Below are 23,801 nucleotides of genomic sequence, written 5' to 3'. Positions count from 1 at the left end.
TCATTGTTTCTTTAACCAAATGTCTTTTTCAATTTGCTATCCTGAGATTCCATTACATAATCCTTCAACAGTTGTAGAAGCAAGGTATATTAATAGATTCTGAATACGATTTCCAAGGAAATCACACGGTGCTCCAGAGCACCTTTTTGAGTGAGGGTGGGAAGAGAGTGAAGTCTACAGATGCCTTGGAGCCTGGGAAGGTCATGCAGGTAAGGAAAAAGGCGTCTAGCTTTTTTACTTAGGTATATAATTATCTATTGTCAATGACACTCTCACAATAAGATCTTTTGGAGAACTTTTAATTGCTGATGATAGAAGCAAACAGGAAAGAGAAAGTTATTTTTCAGGGCTGATGCTGTTAGTCATTTGCTATTCTGGCTCTTCAAAAACAGCTTTGATCTATAAACAAAAAAGTTTTTCAGAAGACCTACCAGGAGAGAAACATATATATGGAGTTTTCAGAGTCACTTTTTCAATTGTTATCATCAAATACTTAATCTGTCATCTACTGCTCTCTTGCTCTCTCTCGTCCCCTAACCAAATTTAGCACTAAAACATATTTACATTTCTCCGTGTTAGACCAACAAGCTGTGGGGACCATGAGCATGAGGTGCAGGAAGTCAGCTGGGTGTTTATTTATGGGTTCACAAATACTGCCATGGGATAGAACACATTACAGCAACATAAAAAGAAAACGCTCAGACCTGCATTTTAGACCCGAAGTTGACACACTTTTTCTGTCAAAAGCTAGATAGTAAACCTTTTAGGTTTTGCGTACAGCCTCTATCACAACTATTCCACTCAATTGTTGGAGTAAAAAAGTAGCCACAGATGATATGTAAATGAAGGAGCATTGCTGTGTTCTCATAAAACTTTATTTCTAGACAGTGAAATTTGAATTTCATATAATTTCCGCATATCATGAGATATTATTACATAGTCTTTTGACTTTCTCTTTCGACTATTTCCGAAATGTAAAAACCATTCTTACTCACAGACATGCAAAAACACATGGCGGGCAGATTTGGCCCCCAGGCCACAGTTTGCCAGCCCTGCTCTAGATCCGCCTGTGTTAAATATCTTGGAGTGGTGAAAACCAGGACGTATCACCCAGCTTACCCTAGGCTGCTTCTTCTTCCCATTTCTTGAGATGATCCTGTCACTTTTATATGTTGCAGCATGAGAAACTGTCAGTGGGGACATAAAACTTGTCTGAAGAGCACTGTGTGATGATTTTACTAAAGAACTATAAAATAATTCAAAATATCTTTATAGCCCCATAGAGTCTAAAGTCTTTCACATGGAGCAAATATTGGAGTGACAGAGACAAAAGATGAAAAAAAGTTAAGTGAAACTTTTTGTTGTGTTTCGTTGTCACATACCTTCCTACAGGCCTCCTTCTTTCAGTGTCTAATTGAGAGAAATGCCTTCCAGCTACTGAAAGCCTTTGGCTTCTTTCTATCCCCTGTTGGTGTGTAAAAACCATGCTGGGTTTAACGTCTTCAAACAACAGCAATTTATTATGTCTAGCAATATGGTGAGCTGACTGTGGAGTTCTTCAGCTGGGCTTGCTCATGTAGCTGCGTTCAGCTGGTGGGGAGGTACAGGTCTGGACTCATCTGGGACAGTTGGAATAGCTAGGCCTCTCTCTCGACATCCCAGGCTTCTTCACAGTACCTTGAACTCAGAGCAGCCTTCTAAGTGAACATAGGTGGCAGCTGCAAAGCCTCCTGAAGCTCAGGTTCCAGAATTTGCACGGCATCACTTCCTCCACATTCTATCGGTTCAGAGCAAGACAGAATACCAGCCTAGATTCAACAGAGAATTTGTGGCCACCAAACAACCTACCATATCACACTTATCTCGGGGCATGTGGAGTCTATGGGCCCAAATTATCCCTCTTATTTTGAAGTATTTAGATTTTCATTAACTGCACATTAAGACAACAATCTCAGTGGCATAGTTACAAAGCTTAATGATGAGCTTTCAGAAAAACACAGATGAATGCCATTTATAAGACTAGGTGTTGTAATAAAATTGGTTTGCGTTGGCTATTGTCATTTGGCAAGATGGAAAATTCAAGGAGATTTCCTGTAGGGACAACATAGAGGATGAGCACAAAAAATACGCAAGTGAGACCCTCAAATATGTCAGGGAGAGGCTTTAGGACCAGTAAGTGAAGGATTTGGGAGAAAGGAAGCCATGTATGGTGTAGATTGTAGAGAAAAAGGTAATGGGAATGCTTTGGTCATGGTCACAGCATCATGGATCAGGAAGAGCTCCCAGAAGTTGTCATAGTGAACTTCGGCATGAGTCAACAACAAAGTGGCCAGCCTTCCTTGTTAGAGTGTTTCTAGTTCAGATTGTCTCTTCCTCCTTCCTCCCTCCTTCCCCTTCTGTGTTCTTTTGAACACTTAGGTTATTAACTATTTTTCTTTCAAATAATATACACTTTTCCTATTATTTGTCATGTGACTTTTTTTATGATGACTCTGATGACTTAATTTATGATACATTTTCTTGTAATTTTATTTTTAATTTTTACAAATGTATATGCATTTTTCTTTGCTTTTATGAATTTTTCGGTTTCTAATCTTCCTCTAGAAAGTTCTCGTACCTTTGAAGTTATATAAATATTATTTTAAAATTTATTTTAATACTTTTACCATTTCTAAAATTTAGATCTTTTGTTCACCTTAAAACTATACATCATTTTAGGGTGGCTTTATCTTTCAGATAAAGAAACCAATGGTAGATAACTGATTATGATATAAATAATACTTAAATATAATCCTTCCTCACCAGTGCAGGTCAGCTAGGACTCGACTCTGCTCTGTTCTCAGGCCCAGGCTGACAAGGCAGCCACTCTCTGGAATGATACGAATGTAATTTAGAATACCTCTTAATTAGAGAGGATGTGCTAATATGGAGTCAGGAGAGGAAAGAGTAAGGTAGGGAGGAGAATGAATTTTATCCTTAAATCTGATTCCCGTCAGATGTGATTCCTATTGCTTATGTGTATTTTCCCCCACCTTATTTCCAGCACTGATTAATTCAATTTGACCCATTTTTGTAAAACCAGGCAGTGACTGGTAGGCAGGAAAGATGACTTCAAATTCAACTTGGCCAATCAGAGGTTCTTTGGAGCCATGGTGGATGCTCAGTGATACTTCTTTATATTGACGCTGCAATCAGATCTTTGGAATGGCTGCTTACATATTGGTCTGAGGATGGGAATTTATATCCAAAGGGTTGTTTTGCAGTTGTAAATCTTTATAAGTGAAATGAAAGTCTTTTCTTGCTTAATTCAGTCCCACAGTCAATCCATCACCTTTTGAAGGCCAAATGGTACAGAAATACAGTATTTTCAGTTTGGGTTATCTCTATATTTCTTCTGCTGTCAAATAGCAGTTAAGCTGATGTGGGAGGATTATTTTGATAAGGCCATCTCTAAAGACAGAATTCAAAACAAGAACCTTATGATCCCCCTCATTAATGTCAAATAAATGGTATCCTGCTAGATATTGTTGGGACACTTCTGGAAAAGCCGTTCTCTTTCAAATTACACTGTTATATTTTCTGAAGAATGTTTGGGTGTTGTTTGAAATAGTTTAGAATAAAAGCTTTTAAGAACGGTTGGCTTTTAATTGGAAACTGTGGTTTATCCCAGAGAGTAGCTCCTGGGTAATTAATAGAGAATGATCTTAGTTCTATTTCAGAACAAGCTGAACAGGACCATCCCAGTGTGGGGAGCTCTGAGCAGTTAGAAGATGGTATGAGCACAATGAGCTCTTGGGGGTGGGGAAGAGAGTTTCAGAACCAGTGGCTGAAAGCACCCAGGAGACCAATCTTAGCTCCTTTGCTGCTTTGCTCTTTGCTGGGTGTCTTAAAATGGGCCTTGTCACAAGGTCACCTGGTGTTAGTGGCCCAAGAGTTATCCTGGCCATTTGGGTTATCCTTGAGGCTATGTTCCAGCCCAGGAGAAATGTAAGCCTGTCATCTGCTTTAGAAAAGTGGACTCTGGGGATACAAAGCCGATTTATATTTCTCATGCTTTGTAGTCCAAGGAAGTGAGAGGTAGATTCTGATTCAAGGGTGACAACAACTGACAATGTTTATTTAATTCAACTAAAATTTATTAGGCCCTTAATATGTACAGGACACTGTATCAGGTGCTGCAGGAAAAACCAAGGAGTTATCTATTAGTGGGCATACATGAAAGTCAGAATACGGTAAGGAGGAATAATCAAGGCATTACTGATTTTGAAAAGGAAAGAAATCCCAGGAGATGGTGAATTCCTTTTTATTTTGGTGAGGAAGATTGGCCCTGAGCTAACATCTGTTGCCAACCTTCCTCTTTTTGCTTGAGGAAGATTGTTGCTGAGCTAACATCTGTGCCAGTCTTCCTCTATTTTGCATGTGGGTCACTGCAACAGCATAGCTTGATGAACAGTGTGTAGGTCCATGCCTAGGATCAGAACCCACAAGTCCCAGGCCACCGAAGTGGAGTATGCACTTAACCACTACACCATTGGGCTGGCTCAGGTGGTGAATTCTTAATGAAAGAGTTATTTGATATGAACTTTGACAGGGAGAATCAATTCCAAGTCTCCCAGGTGGAAATAGGAGGTCTGGTACCTCCAACGAGAGGGGAGACCATGCATTCTAACTTTCACTCTAGCGAGCATCAACTTCATCCAAAACATTGGTTTCCTGCTAGGGGAAGAAAGTCAAAACAGACATGGACTGTGCAGGAAGGAACTCCAGTAGGGAGATAAGATACATTAATAAATAAATATGATACAAGATAGAAAGTAATGCATTACACAGGAAGTATAGATACTTGTTCTTGGAATTGCGTTACAATTTAGAGAGATAATACTCAGCATGACAGGAGGCCAGAGATGGGGATTTGGAGACACTCACATACATCTTATAGAATTTCCACTATGTTATCTAATTTTAATCTTAAAAGAACTGTGAGAGGTAGATAACACAGGACAGTCTAAGATTTATTATCCCTGTTTTGAAGATGATGAAACTCAAGTCAAGAGAGGAGGGTTTTTATCATTATTTTTGGTTATAGTTTTGTTTCACTCCTCAACATGTGGTTTCAAAAGAGTGTTCTCGCTAAAAGGAATTCATCACGAGTTGGGACCAGGGCATAGCTTGTTTTATTCTAGCTAATCAGCTGATTGGACATTATGGATGGTCACTTCTTGGTGTTTTTGATTGGTAACTCGGATGCTGAAGTTGTCTGAAGCTCAGTTTCCTCACGTGTCAAGTGGGGAGTACTAAAGTCTGCCCTTATTACAAAAATCAAATGGGAAAGCCCTTTAAAAATGATAAATCACTACACAAAGGTGAGGTGTTAAGTTTTGCATGGTGAGCATTCAATTCCAATTCAGCGCCATGACATCATTTTAAACATTCACCCCAGCGAAAGACGCTGAAAATCTGAAATATTGAGGCCTGTGAGGAATTTGTCACAATCAGCAAAATTGAACGATCGCTCAGTTGTTCACATTCTAGTTGGAGCTATATTTTCACTTAGCTTTGAAAAGCAAAAAAGATCAATTTTACTGTAATGTTACAGAGCTGCCTTTTTCAACCTCACAAACAGAGAAACAGCAGTGTGTAGCGCCACTGTGACTATGCTGAGATAATTTAAGAGATCCTGATGGACTTCAGAATTAGTTTTATAGATGTTGGTTTCAGTTACAGTACTATTGTACTTCTGACACCTTAAAACATGTGTGGATGTACTGCTAAGCCATGAACAGAGGCAAAACCCAACAACAACAAAGAAACAGAACTTGCTAATCTCTGACACACAGGTCTTAAGGTTACTTTGCAACTTCTTTCTTCCAGAGGATCACTCAGAGTTAAAATGGTGGGAACTATTATTAGTCATTTACTGTCCTGTCTGATACTATGAATACCAGATCACTGGTTGCATATGTGCTGCAAATTTGTTGTCTGTAATAGAACAGAGCTTCTTGAGATTAAAAATAAAGGGTAAAAAGAGCATGGAGATTTAAATTTGCCTAGTGGCAATATTTTTCTGCACAATTGTGGCTGCTGGTGTAATGGAATATAATAGAGATGATCGTCTTGCTTGTGGCGTGAATTCACACATAAAAGCAGCTGGCTCACTAGCTCTTACGACTAGCGCTATTTTCTCTTTCTTCTCCACCTTCTTCTCTTTCTTCCTTGAAACTCTTTTCAGTGAGGAAATCTAGTCTCTGAACTGATCCAGAGATCTTTCTAGCAAAAATAAATTTGTTCAGTGTTAAATTTTAGAAAGATGAACTGAACAACCATGGCAGTTTCCATTAATCCAGAAAACCTTTCAGCATTACAAGCTCTCCCAGGAAGGACATTTTTTTCCCCAGTCCTGTAAGTGCTTTCTGATGTATAAATACACCCCCTGAAAAGACACCTGAATAACCTCAGCCATATTTGCCATATTATAACATCAGAATGTTCAGTGAGAGGGCGTAAAAGTCTTGAGTATTAGAGAAGGGATTTTTGCGGTTAATGAAAGCTCCTAGGAATCAACATCTTTGACTTTTAAAGGGGAGAGATTGACTGCAATTTCTACATCAATGTCAGGTTAAGAAAATATACCTAAATATAGGAACATATTTGAAGATTCACATAAAAAGAGGCCACTGGCTGGAAAATAAATTAATTTTATTGATAATGACTGTGAAGCAGCTTTACACAATGCATAAAGTACCCAAAGAGTACGCTAGAGCTGACAACTGTACAGCAGATCTGATTGGTGGGGAGCCTGCCAGAAACATACAGAGAGGACTTCTGCTCCAAAGTCAGGATGAACACATGCGCTATATCAACTGGACCATGAGGGTTCGGAAAAGAATTGCATTACATTGCATTACGTTACATTAGCCTTTGTTGTAGAAAGGCTTCCTTGTTACAACTGCACAACTGGGGAAACCGAGGCAAGGGTGGTAGAGTGGAGGATTTGGATAAAGTATTTGAGAAGTGATTTTCAGTTCTGAAGGTCTCTATAATGCTCAGATCTAATTAATATATCCCGTAGCCTTCCTTTTTTTTTTTTTTTTAAAGATTGGCACTGGAGCTAACAACTGTTGCCAATCTATTTTTTTTTCTTTCTGCTTTTTCTCCCCAAATGCCCCCAGTACATAGTTGTATGTTTTAGTTGTGGGTCCTTCTATATGTGGTACGTGAGACCCCCCCTCAACGTGGCCTAATGAGCGGTGCCATGTCCGCGCCAGGATCTGAACCAGCGAAACCAGGGGCTGCTGCAGCGGAGCAGGCAAACTTAAGCACTCGACGAGGAGGCCCCTCCTACAGTCTTTCACATTTTCGTCCTTACATCTCTGCCTAACCCTGGAACAGGTAACACCCAAATTATTCAAAAGTGTTTTAATGTTGGGGTAGACGTTTACAGATTTAAAAAGCACTTTCTCATAAACTGGGAGAGTAGGAAAATTACTGACTCATTCAAATGTTCATGCTGTCTTAATTTTTTTCTCTAGTTTTCGAATTCCAGCAGGTAGCTCAAGTTTGCAATGCATTGCGTTAGGGCTTTGGCCACAGCTGAGAGGTGAAGCACCCTTCTTCTCCAGGCACATGAAAAAACAGGAATTTATTGAGAAGACTACAACGTGTTGCTGGAAGGGCAGAAAGCAACAGAGTACCCTTGGGATGTAGGGGATATCTAAAAGAATGGAGAGTGACTGAGATTTCTCTGGGTCCCTTGGTGTGGCTCCTAGCTATTACTCATTCCCAGCATATACCTCACATTTGGAGAGTGAGAATGGAAAAGATTCAAAAGCATGGCTTAGTGGTACACCTAAAGAAGCTTGAACCTGGCACAAATCAGCCCAAAGCCACTGACAGTTGGGCCTGAAGGGACCTTACAGGTTGAGATAGTGACTGTACTGGCAGAAACCGATGAGTATTGATGGCCTATTACTGCTGTACTGACTTTCACAACCCTATGGATTTATGACTTAAAGATCGGGTGATTAGTTAAAGGCAAAGCAAAAGCAAGAACCCAGATCCTCTCACGCCCCAACCAGATTCCTTTCTGTTACAGGGCTCCAACCTCAACTTTTTCAATTGAAGCTAGCTCTAAATTCTAATCCCACATCAGCTGCCAAAGATTTCGTCTCTGGAAATCCAGCTGTTAAAGCTATTTTTCCCCAGTAGAAACATGGAAGAATTTATATTTTTATGACTCCTTTCCCAGGGACCCTGAATGAATAAAAAAGCTACATGTGCACAGGGCCTTTTTAGCTGTTTGGAAGCATCCTATTATCTATATTCAAAACAGTTGCTGCTGGGGTGCCTTTGCTTCAAGGGGATTGAGAAGAGGATAAGAGGGAGTTTATGACTTATCACAATTGAAAAAATGTGTCCATTGGTTAGGCTGCATCAATTAAGTAAAAGATAGCATTTCTATGCTTTTGACAGGAATAAGAGCAAAATATTTTAATAATCCAATTGTTTCATGCTGATTAGGATCTTTCTAAAGCTCATCTCATATTGTAGATTACTAGAACAAAGAAGAATTAAATAATTACATAATGAACATAGTTTATTGAATATAATAATGCTTTTGCAGTTTTCCCCCTCATTTGAATATGTGCATGTCAGTTGTATGAAGGTTTGATGTACATACAATACAATTCACTAATTTTAAGTGTATAATGTTATGAGTTTTGATAATTGTGTAAAATCTTATAAGTACTACTACAGTCATGATAGAACATTTCCATTACCTGCAGAAAGTCCCCTCCTGTTCCTTTGTAATCAGTCGTCTCCTCTATCCACGACCTTCGGAGGCCACTGATGATATTCCTCTTCTTAATTTTAATTTTAATTTGATAAGAACACTTAACATGAGACACATTCTCTTAACAGATGTTTACGTGTGCAATACTGTGTTGCAAAGTAATCTCAATGTTGTAGAGATCTCTTATTCATCTTGCATATCTGAAACTTCATGCCTATTGATCAGGAACTCCCATTTCCCTTTCCTCCAGCCCCCGGAAACCACTCGTGTATTCTCTGCTTCCATGAGTTTGACTATTTTAGATATCTCATATAAGTGGAATCTTGCAATATTTGCCCCTCTGTGACTGGCTTATTCCACTTAACATAACGTCTTCAGGGTTCATCCATGCCGTCACATATTGCAGGATTTCCTTCTTTTTAAAGGCTAAATAATATTCTATTGTGTGTATGTGCTACAGTTTCTTTATCCATTCATCTGAAGATGGACATTTAGATTGTTTCTACTTCTTGGCTATTGTGAATAGTGCTGCAATAAACATGGGAGTGCTAATTTTTCTTCGAGATCCTGATTTTTGTTCTTTTGGATAAATACCCAGGAGTGGAATTTATAGAGCGTATGATAGAAAACAATGTGGATTAGAGTAGCAATAAATGAAATAGAGAATAGAAAAACAATAGAAGGGCCAGCCCCATGGCCAAGTGGTTATGTTTGCACACTCTGCTTTGGTGGCCCAGAGTTCACAGGTTCAGTTTCTGGGTACGGACCTATGCACCACTCATCAAGCCATGCTATGGTGGCTTCCCACATAGAAGAACTAGTATGACTTACAACTAGGGTATACAACTATGTACTGGGGCTTTGGAGAGAAAAAAAAAAGAGGAAGATTCACAACAGACGTTAGCTCAGGGCCAGTCTTCCTCAACAAAAAGCAAAATAAGGGAAAACAATAGAAGAAATCAACAAAAAGTGAGAAGACACAAATAAATAAAATAAGAAATGAAAAAGATGTTACAACTGATGCCACAGAAATAATAAAGACTATAAGAGACTACTATGAACAATTATATCCCTACAAACTGGATGATCTGGAAAAAACGGATAAATTCCTAGAAATGTGCAACCTACCAAGACTGAATCATGAAAAAATAGTAAGTGTGAACAAACCTATAATTAGGAAGGAGATTGAATCAGTAATTGAAAACCTCCCAACAAAGAAAAGCCCAGGACCAGATGGCTTCACTGGTGAATTGTACCAAACATTTAAAGAAGAATTAATGCCAGCCCATCTCAAACTGTTCCAAAAATTTGAAGAGAAAGGTGCAATTCCAAACTAATTTTATATGTCCAGCATCACCCTGATACCAAAGCCAGACAAAGACACCACAAGAAAAGAAAACTATGGGCCAATATCCTTGATGAACATAGATACAGAAATCCTCAACAAAATACTAGCAAACCAAGTTTAACAGAACATTAAAAGGATCAGACACCATGACCAAGTGAGATTTATCCCTGGGATGCAAGGATGGTTCAACATAAGAAAAACAATTAATCTGATACATCACATTAACAGAATAAAGGATAAAAATCACATGATCATCTCAATAGATACAGAAAAAGTGTTTGATAAAATTTAACATCCTTTCATGTTAAAAACTTTCAACAAACTAAGAATAGAGAGAAATTACTTCAATGTAATAAAAGTCATATATGAAAAGCCTACAGCTAATATCACACTCATTGGTGAAAAACCAAAAGCTTTTCCACTAAGGTGAGGAACAATGCAAGGATGCCCACTGTTGACACTTTTATTCAACAAAGGACTGAAATCCCAGACAGAGCAATTAGGCAAGGAAAACCATAAAAGAAGTCATCAAAACCAAAAAGGAAGAAATAAAATCATTCCAGTTTGCAGATTACTTGCTCTTATATATAGAAAACCCTAAAGACTACACACACACACACACACACACACACACACACAAATTTTAGAACTAATCAAAGAATTTGGTAAAGTTGAAGGATACAAAATCAACATATAAAAATCATTTGCATTCTATACACTAACAACAAACTACATAAAAAAATAAGAAAACAATCCCATTTACAAAGAATAAAAAGAAGAAAATGCTTAGGGATAAAGGTAACTAAGGAAGTGAAAGATTTGTACATTAAAAACTATAAAACATTGATGAAAGAAATCAAAGAAGACACAAACAAATAGAAAGACCCCGTGTTCATGGATTGGAACACTTAATATAATTAAAATTGTTAAAATATCCAAACTACCCAAAACTATCTAAAGATTCAATGCAATCTGTATCAAAACCTCAATGGCACTTTTTATAGAAATAAAAAAAGAATCCTAAAATTCCCATGGAATCACAAAGGACACTGAATAGCAAGAACAATCTTGAGAAAGGAGAGCAAAGCTGAAGGCTTTACACTTCCTGACCTCAAAACATATTAGAGAGCTGCAGTAATCGAAATAGTACGGTACTGGCATAAAGACAGACTGGAGACCAATGGAACAGAATAGAGAGCCCAGAAATAAATCCACACATACGTGGTCAACTGATCTTTGACAAGACTGACAAGGATATGCAATAGGGAGAGGACAGTCTCTTCAACAAATGGTGTTGGGAAAAACTGGATATGCACATGTAAAAGAATGAAATTGGACCCACATCTTAACATCACACACAAAAATTGAATGTTCTTGATCTCAATCCCAATGGGTGGAGAGAGGTTTCCGCCATACTACCAAGCAGTTCTGCAAGACCAGCTGGATGTCCTACAATTCAACTCAATTCTAACACTATCTACCTGGAGATAGCATCAGATTCCACAGGTTAAGGGCTCAGTCCACAAGACCACCCTCTGCTTCAGATACCAATCCCAAGCCCAGGTTGTTACCCGTGCTTCTGACCAACTGGCTATAAATCAGATGTTCCCATGACCTCCTCCTTGGGTTCAGTTAATTGGCCAGAGTGGCTTACAGAACTCAGGAAACCTATTTATTCACTAGATTACTGATTTATTACAAAGGATATTAAAAGATACAAACCAACATATAAAGAGGTACATAGGGAAAGGTATGGGATAAGGACTCGGAGCCTCCTTGCCCTCTCTAGGCACACCCTTCTCCATGTGCTCACCAACCCAGAAGCTCTCCAAACCTCATCCTTTGGGTTTTTGTGGAGGCATCATTACATAGGCATGATTGATTAAGTCATTGACTTTTGGAGATTGATTCAACCTCCCCTGAAATCAGGGGATGGGACAGAAAGTTCCAACCCTCTAATCGTGGTTGGTTCCTGTGACTACCAGCCCCCTACTTAGGTGCTTTCCAAAAATCACCTCATTAGCATACACCCAGTTGTGATGGAAAGGAGGTTGTTATGATTAACAAGACATCCATTTGACCTTTCCGGCTCTGAAGAGATTTCAGGAACTGAAGACAAGAGACCAAACATAACAAAAGATGCTCCCATTGCTCTTATCTCTCAGGAATTTCCAAGAGTTTTGGGAGCTGTGAGCCAGGAACTGTGGATGAAGACTTATATATATTTCTTATTATAAATCACAATATCACAAAAATCAAACCAAAATGGATTAAAGACTTAAACATACGACCTGAAACTGTAAAACTTCTAGAAGAAAACAGTGGAAAACCTTCCTGATGCTGGTCTTGGCAAGGATTTCATGAATATAACACCAAAAATACAAGCACTAAAAGCAAAGATAAATGATCTGTTTTCTGTCCTTATTTTGTTATTTATCTCTTTCAGAATTTCTTTATCATTGGGATAATACAGGATGTACTTTTTTGTGTCTAATTTCTTTCACTTAGCATAATGCTTTTCATATTCACTCATATTGTTGCAAGTATCCATTTATAGAAGATAATGTCTATGTCTGATGACTATATTCTAAAATACAAGAACATGATCTCTATCTATTTACCAAGAATATGTGATGTCTGTAGGCATTTTTAGAGTCCATTTCAGACCAGAGAAAAGGAACAAAAGTTTAGTAAATCCAATACTATTAGCTATATACTGTTTTCTGATGAATAAAGAGAGGTTACATAATAGTAAAGAGATAGTTCAAATTTCTAAGCTAACCAACCAGTTTTCGAGGTTTCAGTTGTTTATGACTCATTTAGTGATCGAGTTTATGTGAGTTTGGAAGGTTTTTATTCCAGTTACTCCGCAACTTGTTTAAAATACAATACTCTGTGTACCCGGTGTGGGAATACATCCTTAAAATAAGATAGCAACATTCTGTTGGTACTTTAAATGCCAATCCCTGTTAATAAACATAAAGGAAATCTACTTTACACCAACTTTAGTTCTTTAAAATATGGGGTCTTTTTCCTCTTGAGATTCCATAGGCAATGTTCAGAATTCAGAATAGAAAAAGAAACAGTTTAAATGATACTTAAAAAACTATTTGAAGGGTCTTTTCATCTTTTAAATTTCAAATAATTAGGCTTAAATTTATTTTTTATATGAAATAAGATCATGGAGAAAAGTAGCTAGAAAGAAGACAAAGCTATCGTCAATTTATTTTTTTCTGTTGTTCAACCATATTGGTCTGGATTAGAACCATTGATAACTGTAATAATATATCCAGTTCAAGTCCCAGATATTCACTATGGAGCCTGGGATCATGTAAGCCTGAGGTATAAGCAGCTCTTGGAAGGTGTAATCAAATAGGTTTCTAGCCCAAGACACCGACTTCACATGTGGCAGGGACTTTTCCCCTAGAATTCAAATACAATGGCTGAGAGGTTATTTTGGCTTTGCTTTTACTGCAGGATTCTAATTGCTGCACACAAATGCATGAAAAACAGTAGAAATCAGGTGAAGATTGTTCATTTCATAGGACCACAAGGTGGACCTATTTAGCGATTCTAAGAATAAAATTCATCCTTAAGTAGGATTTCCCCAAATTTTATGAGCCAGAGTCCCTTTACTTCATCTTCTCCACTACTTATATGTACTGATGTTTTAAAAAAGTTACTCTTTGCTTTTTCATTTTCTTAACAATTCCTTTTGAAGGGACAAATTTTTAACTTTGAAAGTCCAATATATTAAATTATAAAGTCTGATTTATTAAATTTTTGTATAGTTTGTACTTTCTATATCCTATTTTAAAAGGCTTTGCTTAACCTAAGGTCACTAATATTTTCTCCTTTTTTATATTCCAGAAATTCTATAATTTTTCTCTTACCTTTAAGCCTATAATCCATCGTGAGTTAGTATTTGTGTATAGTGTGATATGAGGGTCAAGTTTTCTTCTTCTAACTTTTTATTTGCTATTTTTGCATACTGATATATGATTATTCCAGCACCATTAGTTGAAATGATTATCCTTTGCCCATTGAACTTCCTTGGCACCTTTGACAAAAATCAGTTGGCTATGTATGTATGGGTGTATTTTGTACTGTCTACAATGGCCCATTCATCCATGTATATTTCTACCCAGTACCACAGTATCTAGATTACTATAGCTTTATAATAATCTTTGAAATCATAAGTGTGAGTCCTATAATAGTTCTTCTTTTCTGCAACTGTTTTGATTATTCCAGGTCCTTTGCATATACTTCACAAAGCAGGGGAAAAAATGACTAATGGAGATAGAAAAATTATCAGAAAGCTAAAATTTAGAAAACTAACAGAGTTCACACATGGTTGGAAAATGTTAAAGTTCTTTTGAGCCAAAGTAGAGAAAAGTTTCTGAACACTTGAGACATTCAGCTGAGATTCCAGAAAGGCCATGCCTTAAAAGGAAGAATAAACTGGCCCTACAACAAAAATTTCTCTGCATATGTCCTAAAAAATTTTAAAAGATGCCTAAAGATGATAAAATAGACCCACAGGTAAACTAATTGCTTTCTAGAAGAAAACTTAACACTTTTTAAAGCAAACAACAAAATTCAGATAAACCAAAATGTATCCTTCAAGGATCCAGCATCCAATAAAAAATAATTAACATGTAAAGAAGCAGAAAAATGTAAATTGTAAGTAGGCAGTAGAAACAACCAAGGAATGAAAAAGTTTATTAGAGGACAAGGATTTTAAAACAGCTATTGTTATTACTATGTTTAAAGATTTAATGAAATACATGAACACAATGAAAAGGCAAATAGAAACTATAATGACAGAACCAAATGGAAACTGTGTGGTGAAAAACACAATGCTTGAAATGAAAATTTTACTGGATGGTTCTGACAGTTGGTTAGAAACTATAGAAGAAAAGATTTGTAGACTTGATGAAAGGGACTTATGAACTATTTGAACAGAAGAAAATAGAGGAGGAAAAAGCTGAAATAATGAAGAAATATTCAAGAACTTGTGAGACGGAGGCTCAGCATACGTGTAACTGAAATCTCAGAAAGAAGGGAAGAAAAAATAACTTAAGGAAATAGTAGCCAAAAAATTTCAAATTTGAAGAAAAGCATCAACCCACATATGCAAGAAGCTCAAAGAAAATGCAGAAAAATAAATAAACCACTAAGACACATCATAAGAAAACTGTTGAAATCAAATAATTAAAAAATGTAAAACAACTATAAAAAAAGTGTGTTAAATACAAAGAAAATAATATCACTGGTTTTTCATTAGATCAAATGCAAGCCAGCTGATAATGGAATGACAAAGTTAAAGTAATTGAAGGAAAAAGTAACTATGAATGTAAAATTCTACTACTAGATAAAACATCCTCCAAAAAAAAAAAAAAAGCATTTTCAGGAAAACAAGAGCTGAGAGATTTTGTCCCTGGCAGAGCTACAGTAAGAGAAATATTAAAGGATTTTTTTAAGCTGTAGGAAAATTATACCAATGGAAATTTGGATCAACCTAAAGGAATGAAGAGCATAACAAATAGTATACATGTAGGAAAATATGTATTTTTCTCATTGCTCAATTTCTTTAAAGGCAATTGTGAGGTTTGTATCAAGTATAGAAATAAAATGACTGAAAAAAGGATAAGATGGATAAAAGTAAAAATGCACAATTATTAAGTTCTTTCATTATATATGAAATGGTATAAAATTATTTGAAGGTAGGTTGTGACAAGTTAAAGATGCAAATTGTAAACCCTTAAGTGAAACGCACAAAATTACAAAAAGAAGTATAGCCTATAAGCCAATAAAGGAGATAAAGTGAAATATTAACAAACAGTCAATCCACAAAATAAAAATAGGAAACAAAAAAAGAATGGACGAGACAAAGAGAAAATGAATAGCAAGATGGTAGACTTAAATCCAGCTATATCCATCATTGTATTACATGTAAATTGTCTGAATACACCAAATAAAATGCAGATACTCTAAGAATAGATTTTAAAAAGCAAGAAACAACTACATAATGTCTTCAAGAAACGCACTTTAAATGTAAAGAGTGAAGAAGGTTAAAGGCATATGATAGAAAAGATATATCATACAAATAATAAACATAAGAAATTTTGATTGACTATATTAATATCAGATAAACTATTTCTGACATGGAATATTACCAGAGATAAAGATGGATATTCATGATGATAAACATTATACATAAGACTGGAACAACTCAAATTACTTAATGATATTTGTAGAACTCTGTCAAAAAGTATAGCATATATGCTCAAGTCAAGTACACAGGAAACATTCACCAAGATTGACAATATTCTGGGTCATAAAACAAGTCTCAAAATTTTAAACCAATGTTTAAAACATGACTTCTGTTCAGCATTATACTGAAAGTCCCAGACAATGTAAAAGGTAATAAAAAAAGCAATAGAATTAAAATAAAATAAAGTAAGATAAAATGGATACAAATTGAAAAGGAAGAAGTAAAACTATATTTATTTGTAGATGACATGATCATGTACCAAAAAAACCTAATGAATCTACAGAAAGGTACTAGAAATAGGCAGTTTAGCAATATGATAGTCAACAAGATCAATATAAAAAGCAATCATATTTCTATATATGATCAACAAATAATCATATTATTTTAAAAACATCATTTTAAGGTGTTAAAAAGCTTAAAACACACAGGGATAACTTTAACAAAGATATGCAAGACTTATATGTTGAAAAGAACAAAATATCACTCATAAAAACTAAAGAAACCAAAATAAATAGGGAGATATGCCATGTTCATGGACTGAACTACTCAATATTGTTAAAATGGAAATTTTTCTCAAAATGACCTGTAAATTCAGTACCACCACATTCAAAATCCAAGCATACTTCCTTGTAGAAATTGACAATCTAATTCTAAAAATCATATACAAATGCAAAGAACATAGATTAGCAAGAAAAATTTTGAAAAATCAGAACAAAGTTGAGGGATTTACACATTACTGTAAAGCTACAATAATGAAGAAAATGTGGTATTTGCATAAAATATATAGACATATAGGTTAATAGGACCAAATAGAGAGCCCAGAAATAGACCTACACATGAATGGTCAATTAAATTTCAATATGCCAATGTCATTTAATGGAAAATATAGAAAAAAATGAACCTTGATACATACCTTGCACTATACACAAAATTAAACTCAAATGTGTCAAAGACCTAAGCATGAAAGAAAAATTACAAAATTTCTGGAAGAAAACATGGGAAAAATCTTTATGTCCTTGGAGTAGGCAAAGGCGTTAATCATAAAAGAAAAAAATGATAAAGTGGATTTTATTTAAGCTAAAATTTTCTGCTTTTCAAAATTTCTCCTTAAAGAAATGAAAAGCGAGCCACAAGGTGGAAGAAAATATTTTGATACATATACCTAAAGAGAACTTTTATCCAACATTTATAAAGAAACTTACAATTCAATAATAAAAAGAAAAATGACATTTTAAAAAGTGGCAAAAAATTTTAACAAATACATCACAAAAGAAGGTTTATGAATGGTCACAGGAAGACATTCTCAACATTGTTAGTCATCATGGGAATGCAAATTAAAACTGCCGTGTGACACCAGCAACCATCCACTAGGATGGCTGAAATGAAAACTTCTGAAAATATCAGGTGTTAGTGAGGATGTGGAGCAACCAGAATCGTAGCACTTTGCTGGTGAGAGTGTAAAATGAACAAACACTTTGGCTTGGTAGCTTCTTATAAAGTTAAATGTACATTTAATATATTCTACTCCTAAGTATTTACACAAGAGAAAGGAAAACATGTCTCCACATGGATGTTCATGGAAACTTTATTTAAAATACTACAAACAAGAAATCTTTCAAGCATCCTTGAACAGTTAATGGATAAACAAATTGTGGCATCTTCATTAAAGGAATATAAAGCAGGATCAAAAGCAATGAAGAAAATCTCTTGTGATCATAAGACTCCATGTAAAAATTTTCTGGTGATTATTATTAATAATAGCTGATTAAAAGAACATAAGATAAATTCTATAAAATATCAAGAATGATATAGGCTTCAGCATCAATTTTTTTTCTATTTGTTTCGTGTGTTTATAGATGTAAGCACTGAGCATTATGTACACTTGCATTGTAGATGGGCAATGGAGGTTTTGCCGTGGCAATGTTACTGAATTATTGGATGTCTCTGTATGCCAGCAATCACATTGTGATCTACCAAAAAAATATTTTCAGCAATCTTGCTAAAATGAACAAGATTGGAAAGCTTGTTTGTTGAAAATCACTTAATTTGCAAAAGGAGTTAGTCCATACTAGAGTCATTCACTCTTTCCATACAAAAAGCAACATTTCCAATTGTCCCCTCTATTTGGTGTCTTAGAGGGTTATACCAGGGCAACGTACCATAGCAGATTCTGGATGGCTAAGAGGTGAACCTTTCTTTTGTGAATTATGAAGGGGAAGGTGAGAAAATAGAACATGTATAGAGTATCCTCAGGAAACTCAATTTTAGAAGAGTACATATGAAAGCTGATGAGTTGTAAATTGATTCCCTTAAAACAATGCATGCCACAGAATACCCTTTAGAATGACTGCCCCCTGGGGAGGCATCCATGGTCTGAAGACTACTGCTCTAACAGCTCTCCTTTCTCACTTCTTGCCTCCTGCAGTCCATTTTCTTGACAGCAACAACTTTAGCAATATATTTGGCAATGAAAATCAGATTTTCAAAATATTCTCCTTCATTGCTTTTCATTCAAAACCCACCTATACATGCCTACTGCAATTAGAATAAAGGGCAAACTCCTCAAGTCTGAAGCCGGTCAGTCTCTTCTCTCGTTTTATACTTCTCTCCTGCATTTCTGTGTTCCAGATAGATATGTCCTTCTGTTTCTCAGACACATCACATTCACACCTATCCTGATCTTTGTCTCCTGGTTACTCAATCTAAAGCAGTCCCTGTAGACGCTCCTTGTCTTATTGCTCTGTTTCACCTTCCTAACATTTATCACTGTCTGCTATCGCTTGCTCCCTCTTCTAATAGGCTTCATGACAGCAAAATCAAAACCTTTCTTGTCTTTTTTTTCTCTTCATTACCTAGAACTGTGCCTCGTATGTTCTCAAAAAAACATTTTTCAAATGGGTGAGTGAGCTGATGAATAAATACCAAGTAGTTTTTATAAGCATTAGTTTTTAGAAGACGTTTTGGCATTGTTGAACAACAAAAAATTGCTCTATTTTCTGATGTGATTTCATTATTTCCTAGAGCTAAAAGATTCATGTGATATGTCTCTCATTTGACTGTATATCTCTAAGGAACCTTCGTCTGCAAGACAATTTAGAGAAGGGAGAAATTTCAACAAGTTCAATTAATTGCACGGTAGTTTCCCTTAGGACATTTCCAACACTCTTCTTAGGTTTTATTCGTAAAAGAGCTTCACTAAGTGACTATAATAGACAGCATTTGTTTGAAAAGTGTCACCTCCAGACCTGTGGCTTTATTGATTTCTACACTGCTTTTACTTTTGAGGCATCAAAGTCAGAAACAAAATGAATTTCATGTTAAATGGTTGATTGTAAAGGGGATTATTTTCTCCAAAGACTTCTGAAGAAATGTTGTGTTTCTGAATCGGATAAGATTAGGTAGTAATTACTGTCCTGAGCTGAGCAGTAGCTTCTATTATTTCTACAGTAGTATTTAGCACAAGATGATGCTGTAATTACTAAGAATTGACTAAGGATAAAATGGTGGCCAAATGAGAAACTATGAATTGAGGAACTATTTCAGGGATAAAGGTCAGCATGAATAAACCTTAATGGAAAAGAGAAGAAAGTAGGGGTTAGGATAGTGAAAGATAATGGTACCTGAAGGAAATTGTATCAAAAGAGAAAATGTTTCCCCATAACTCCTTATAAAGTCATCATGAAATACAATAGCATAATACCATGAAGAAAATAAGTTAAATATCCATGTTCAGAAATATTGTGGGAGACCTGAATTCAGTTTTAACTTGTTCCTCCTGTTCCCTCCACACACTAGTGCAAAATCCATTTGTACCGATTTCTAAGATTTCCCTCCCCAGTGGTAAAAGCCAATTAAAGTTATGCATACATTTCAAAAATCAGACCTGCAAAGAAGCTGGAAGTGGTTTGTGATAAAACTAAACCAAAAAACAAAAAATACACATTCAGAGTAATGTTTTAAATACCAGCAAATATATGTTAAAATTAGGTGTGATTGAAGTTATTCTTACCTATGTAAGAAGGTACAATTTTTCTTATTCTTGGTAAGAAATTCCTAGTTATTTTCAATGAAAGGAGATTAAAAGGTCTAGAATAATATATTTGACTTTTATTTAACAGTCTGTTTTCCTGTTTGGTGGTTTAAAAAATTTGTTTTGAAGAAGAAAGTGACTGTCTTATTAGCTCAGAAATAATATATTTGGTAAGTCAATCCACTTCCATATTTATAACATAATGATGATCAAAGTCATTATAATTCGTAATGAAAATGCTAAAGTTTTCAAGTGTTTTAGAAGTTAATTTTTCAAAATTGGCATTCCCGTTCCTTTTGAGTTTTGGAATGTTGCTTTATAGGATTATAAATGCCCAAGTAGGCAGTTGTGAGAAAAATGGAGGGGAACTTTAGCTTAGAGTTGGAAAAATGGATTTTGACCTTTAATTTTATTTGTTAACCATGCAATGGGAGATGTTATTTCGTAAGTATGAGTACTAATTTCCTCAAGTGTAAAAAATAGGACCAAAAGTAATCCTCACAGTATTACTACAAGGATCAACTGAAAATATGGCTATGAAGTTGTTCATTAAAATACAAAGTGCAAAATAAAAGGAAAAGTAGATACTGTGCGACTCCATTTATATGAAGTTCAAGAAAAGCAAAACAACTGTATAGTGATAGAAATCAGAACAGTGATTATGGGGAATTGGGCTACTAACTGGAAAGGAACACAGGGGAACACTGTAGGGTGATAAAATAGTCTATGCTTTTATCTAGGTGGTAGTTAAAAGATTACATACAATATAAAAAGTAGAGATGTGCACTTAAGATTTATGCATTTTGTGGTAAATTAAACCTCAATAAAATAAGCAGAAGGAAAATATTACTGTCATACTTATCCATGTTCCTTTGCACGGCCACAATGGCAGTCATGACCTGCTCCTTGTCTGCTTTTCTATTCTCAAGTCTGGCCACTTCATTCTTTGTTTTCAATCAACTTTTGGACCAATTGTTATTTCCTGGCCGCAACATATGCCTTTTTACAGGTGAAAAGAAATTGTAAAAGGTCTACCTCTTTGCTTATTTACATCTTATTCCAACCTTGCCAAGCAAACTTCAAGTCCTCTCTCAAAGCAGAGCTCATCTGCCACTCATTCCAAAAATCTTTCCAGAAATATTCTACATGGATAGAGATAATCAGATAATCCTCCTTTGCAGGGCTAGCTTCATGGGCATGCAATCTTGGCAGTAGCATGCTGTCCCAGGCTTAGAAAGTTCTTGCACTTGGTTAACACTGTGCTGTAGCCATCTTGAAATTCTTAATTTTTCAACAAGGGAACACGCATTTTCAATTTGCACTGGGTCCTGAAATTATGTATTGGGTCCTGCTCTTTTGACCTTTTGCTCTACCTGTATCAGCATCATTTTTGTCAGGATTTATTATTTACTTCTCTGACTCCCTGACTTACCAAGAATCCCTTTAATCATGACTGTCTTTCAATTTCTATTCCAATAATTTAGCCTAACTCTTAACATTTAATGAGCAGTGAATGAGTATTTGTTGATTGATAGATTTGCTAATTGACCCATTAATTGGATGAATTAATAGCAGAGTGAATTAATTAATGTTATTGGATAACAGAGTGATATGGCAAGCTAAGAAATGATAACAGAGTTGAGTGGTAAATTAAAAATTGTAATCGCTCATTAATCAGATCTGTGAATTCATTCACTAAACATTAAGTACCTACCCTGTGTTAGAAGACTTGGTTGCCTGGCACTTATAACTCACATCTATCATTTCGTCTCCTTGACAGCCTGATTTGACCGTCCTCCTCCCCCACACGCCTGGGCCAATGCAACAGAGACCTCCTTGCAGCGTCTTGGTCCCTAAAGACCACGGCAGAAACTGAAGGTAAATCTGGGGAGAATCAGTGAGTTTTAAGCAAGCTGCCATACTGTTTTCAAGCTTACTTTCTAATTTTCTTTTAAACTCTACTCATCTTATATCCTCATAAAATCATTCCTTGGCAACTCACTTGGCAATTTACTCCTTGTCAATTCAGTGAAAAACAGAAGACAGGTGAAAACGACTAGGGAAGTGGTATTGGATACATTGCAATATTCATTTTGTTTCAGAGGCAAACCCTCTATAAGGCAACTGTTGGAGACACCGTGATTTTCACCATGTTCAAACTCCACCAGGGTTCTCATTGAGCCTCTCGTAGTGGTTTCTAATCTTTTAATAAATGAGCAATGTTGTTATTAATAGCTATATTACCATTCCCCAAACCCATTCCTACTCCCAACCCTGAAAGTAACTTAGCACATTGTTATTTTCTCCAAGAATTTGCTTGCAATCTAGTCTTTACATACTGTCTCAAAATAATTTGTTTCCCTTCCTCTAAGAATTTTTCAGTTGATGAAAACTTGTACTCTTTGGCATCACAAACTGCCTTGCTCAAGCCCAGATTGCGCCTGGACCACCCAGGGAATTAATCACAGCGTGGTGTGTGACAAGACACACTCTCCACAGACTGCTCAGAAGTTGCATTTCTTCATGAAGATAAAGTACTAAAGGCTCCACATCATTTGCCATCTGTAGAAGTAAGGCCTTCCTTGTCATTTCTAGCATTTTAATCCTGTGAGTCTGGATTTCATTTCTTTCCAGTTTCACAGGAAACTAGAATGACTGCATTAATCCCAATCCATTGAAAGCACAGTTTCTAGTTTTCCTCCTTCCCACACATATCAGAAGAGGTCATCTGAATGAGATGTAGGCCAATACAGACCTGGAGCCCTCTACTCGCAGAATTGCCATTTAGTCTAGCCCAAAAACTTTTTCTGAACCATTTGTGCTAAGAGATCCAGAAGGAGAACTTGTTTTTAAAGTAAACTTAAAGTAATAATTGATGTAAACTTCTATTGCATATAAATACGCTTTGAGGGCTATGAGCTGATCTAGATCATGTTTGAATCATTATAATAATGATTTGTGGCAATAACTCTAATACACTGTGATGTTAATTCAGTTTGTTTACGTCTTGCTGAAGGTGTTGAGAGGAGGTAGCTAATAAAGATATACCACCAAAGACAGGACTGGATGAAATCTGCCTATCTTCACACACACATACACAGAATATACTATGTGAGTATAGTGTGTGTGTGTGTGTGTGTATGTATATATGTGTGTGTATGTATGTATATGTTCATATATATTTATATATATGTTTATGTACACTATACATATATATATTGTGTGTGTGTTTGTGTGTATGTGTAACCTGGTTCTACGAGCCCTACAAGTTGAAGCATAAATGGAAGAGTGTAAGTTACAAAATGCTCATTATCTAAGAGGAGAAACTTTTTCTTGCTATAATCTCCAGGAGAAG

At 35.9% G+C, this 23,801-nt stretch overlaps 1 protein-coding gene and 1 long non-coding RNA gene across 5 annotated transcripts in view; one reads left to right on the top strand and one right to left on the bottom strand.

The window, feature by feature from the left end:
* The window catches only part of ZNF385D (zinc finger protein 385D), an 801,336-nt gene that overhangs the window by 351,426 nt on the left and 426,109 nt on the right, over positions 1–23,801 (bottom strand). The window lies entirely within an intron of this gene.
* On the top strand, positions 123–23,501 carry LOC103549806 (uncharacterized). Of its 4 annotated transcripts, none has more exons than XR_011527134.1 (5): positions 123–209; positions 1,276–1,343; positions 7,266–7,389; positions 22,227–22,324; positions 22,819–23,501. It is a non-coding gene; the product is annotated as an uncharacterized lncRNA (long non-coding RNA). The 4 variants fall into 4 exon arrangements; XR_011527133.1 differs by having other exon boundaries at positions 7,170–7,389; XR_011527132.1 differs by lacking the exon at positions 1,276–1,343 and having other exon boundaries at positions 124–209; positions 7,170–7,389.

This window comes from Equus przewalskii, chromosome 15 (assembly GCF_037783145.1).
Source record: "Equus przewalskii isolate Varuska chromosome 15, EquPr2, whole genome shotgun sequence".
NCBI classification, from domain to species: Eukaryota; Metazoa; Chordata; class Mammalia; order Perissodactyla; family Equidae; genus Equus; species Equus przewalskii.
Note: the sequence above shows the minus strand (reverse complement) of the source record. Positions and strands in the feature narration are given on the sequence as shown.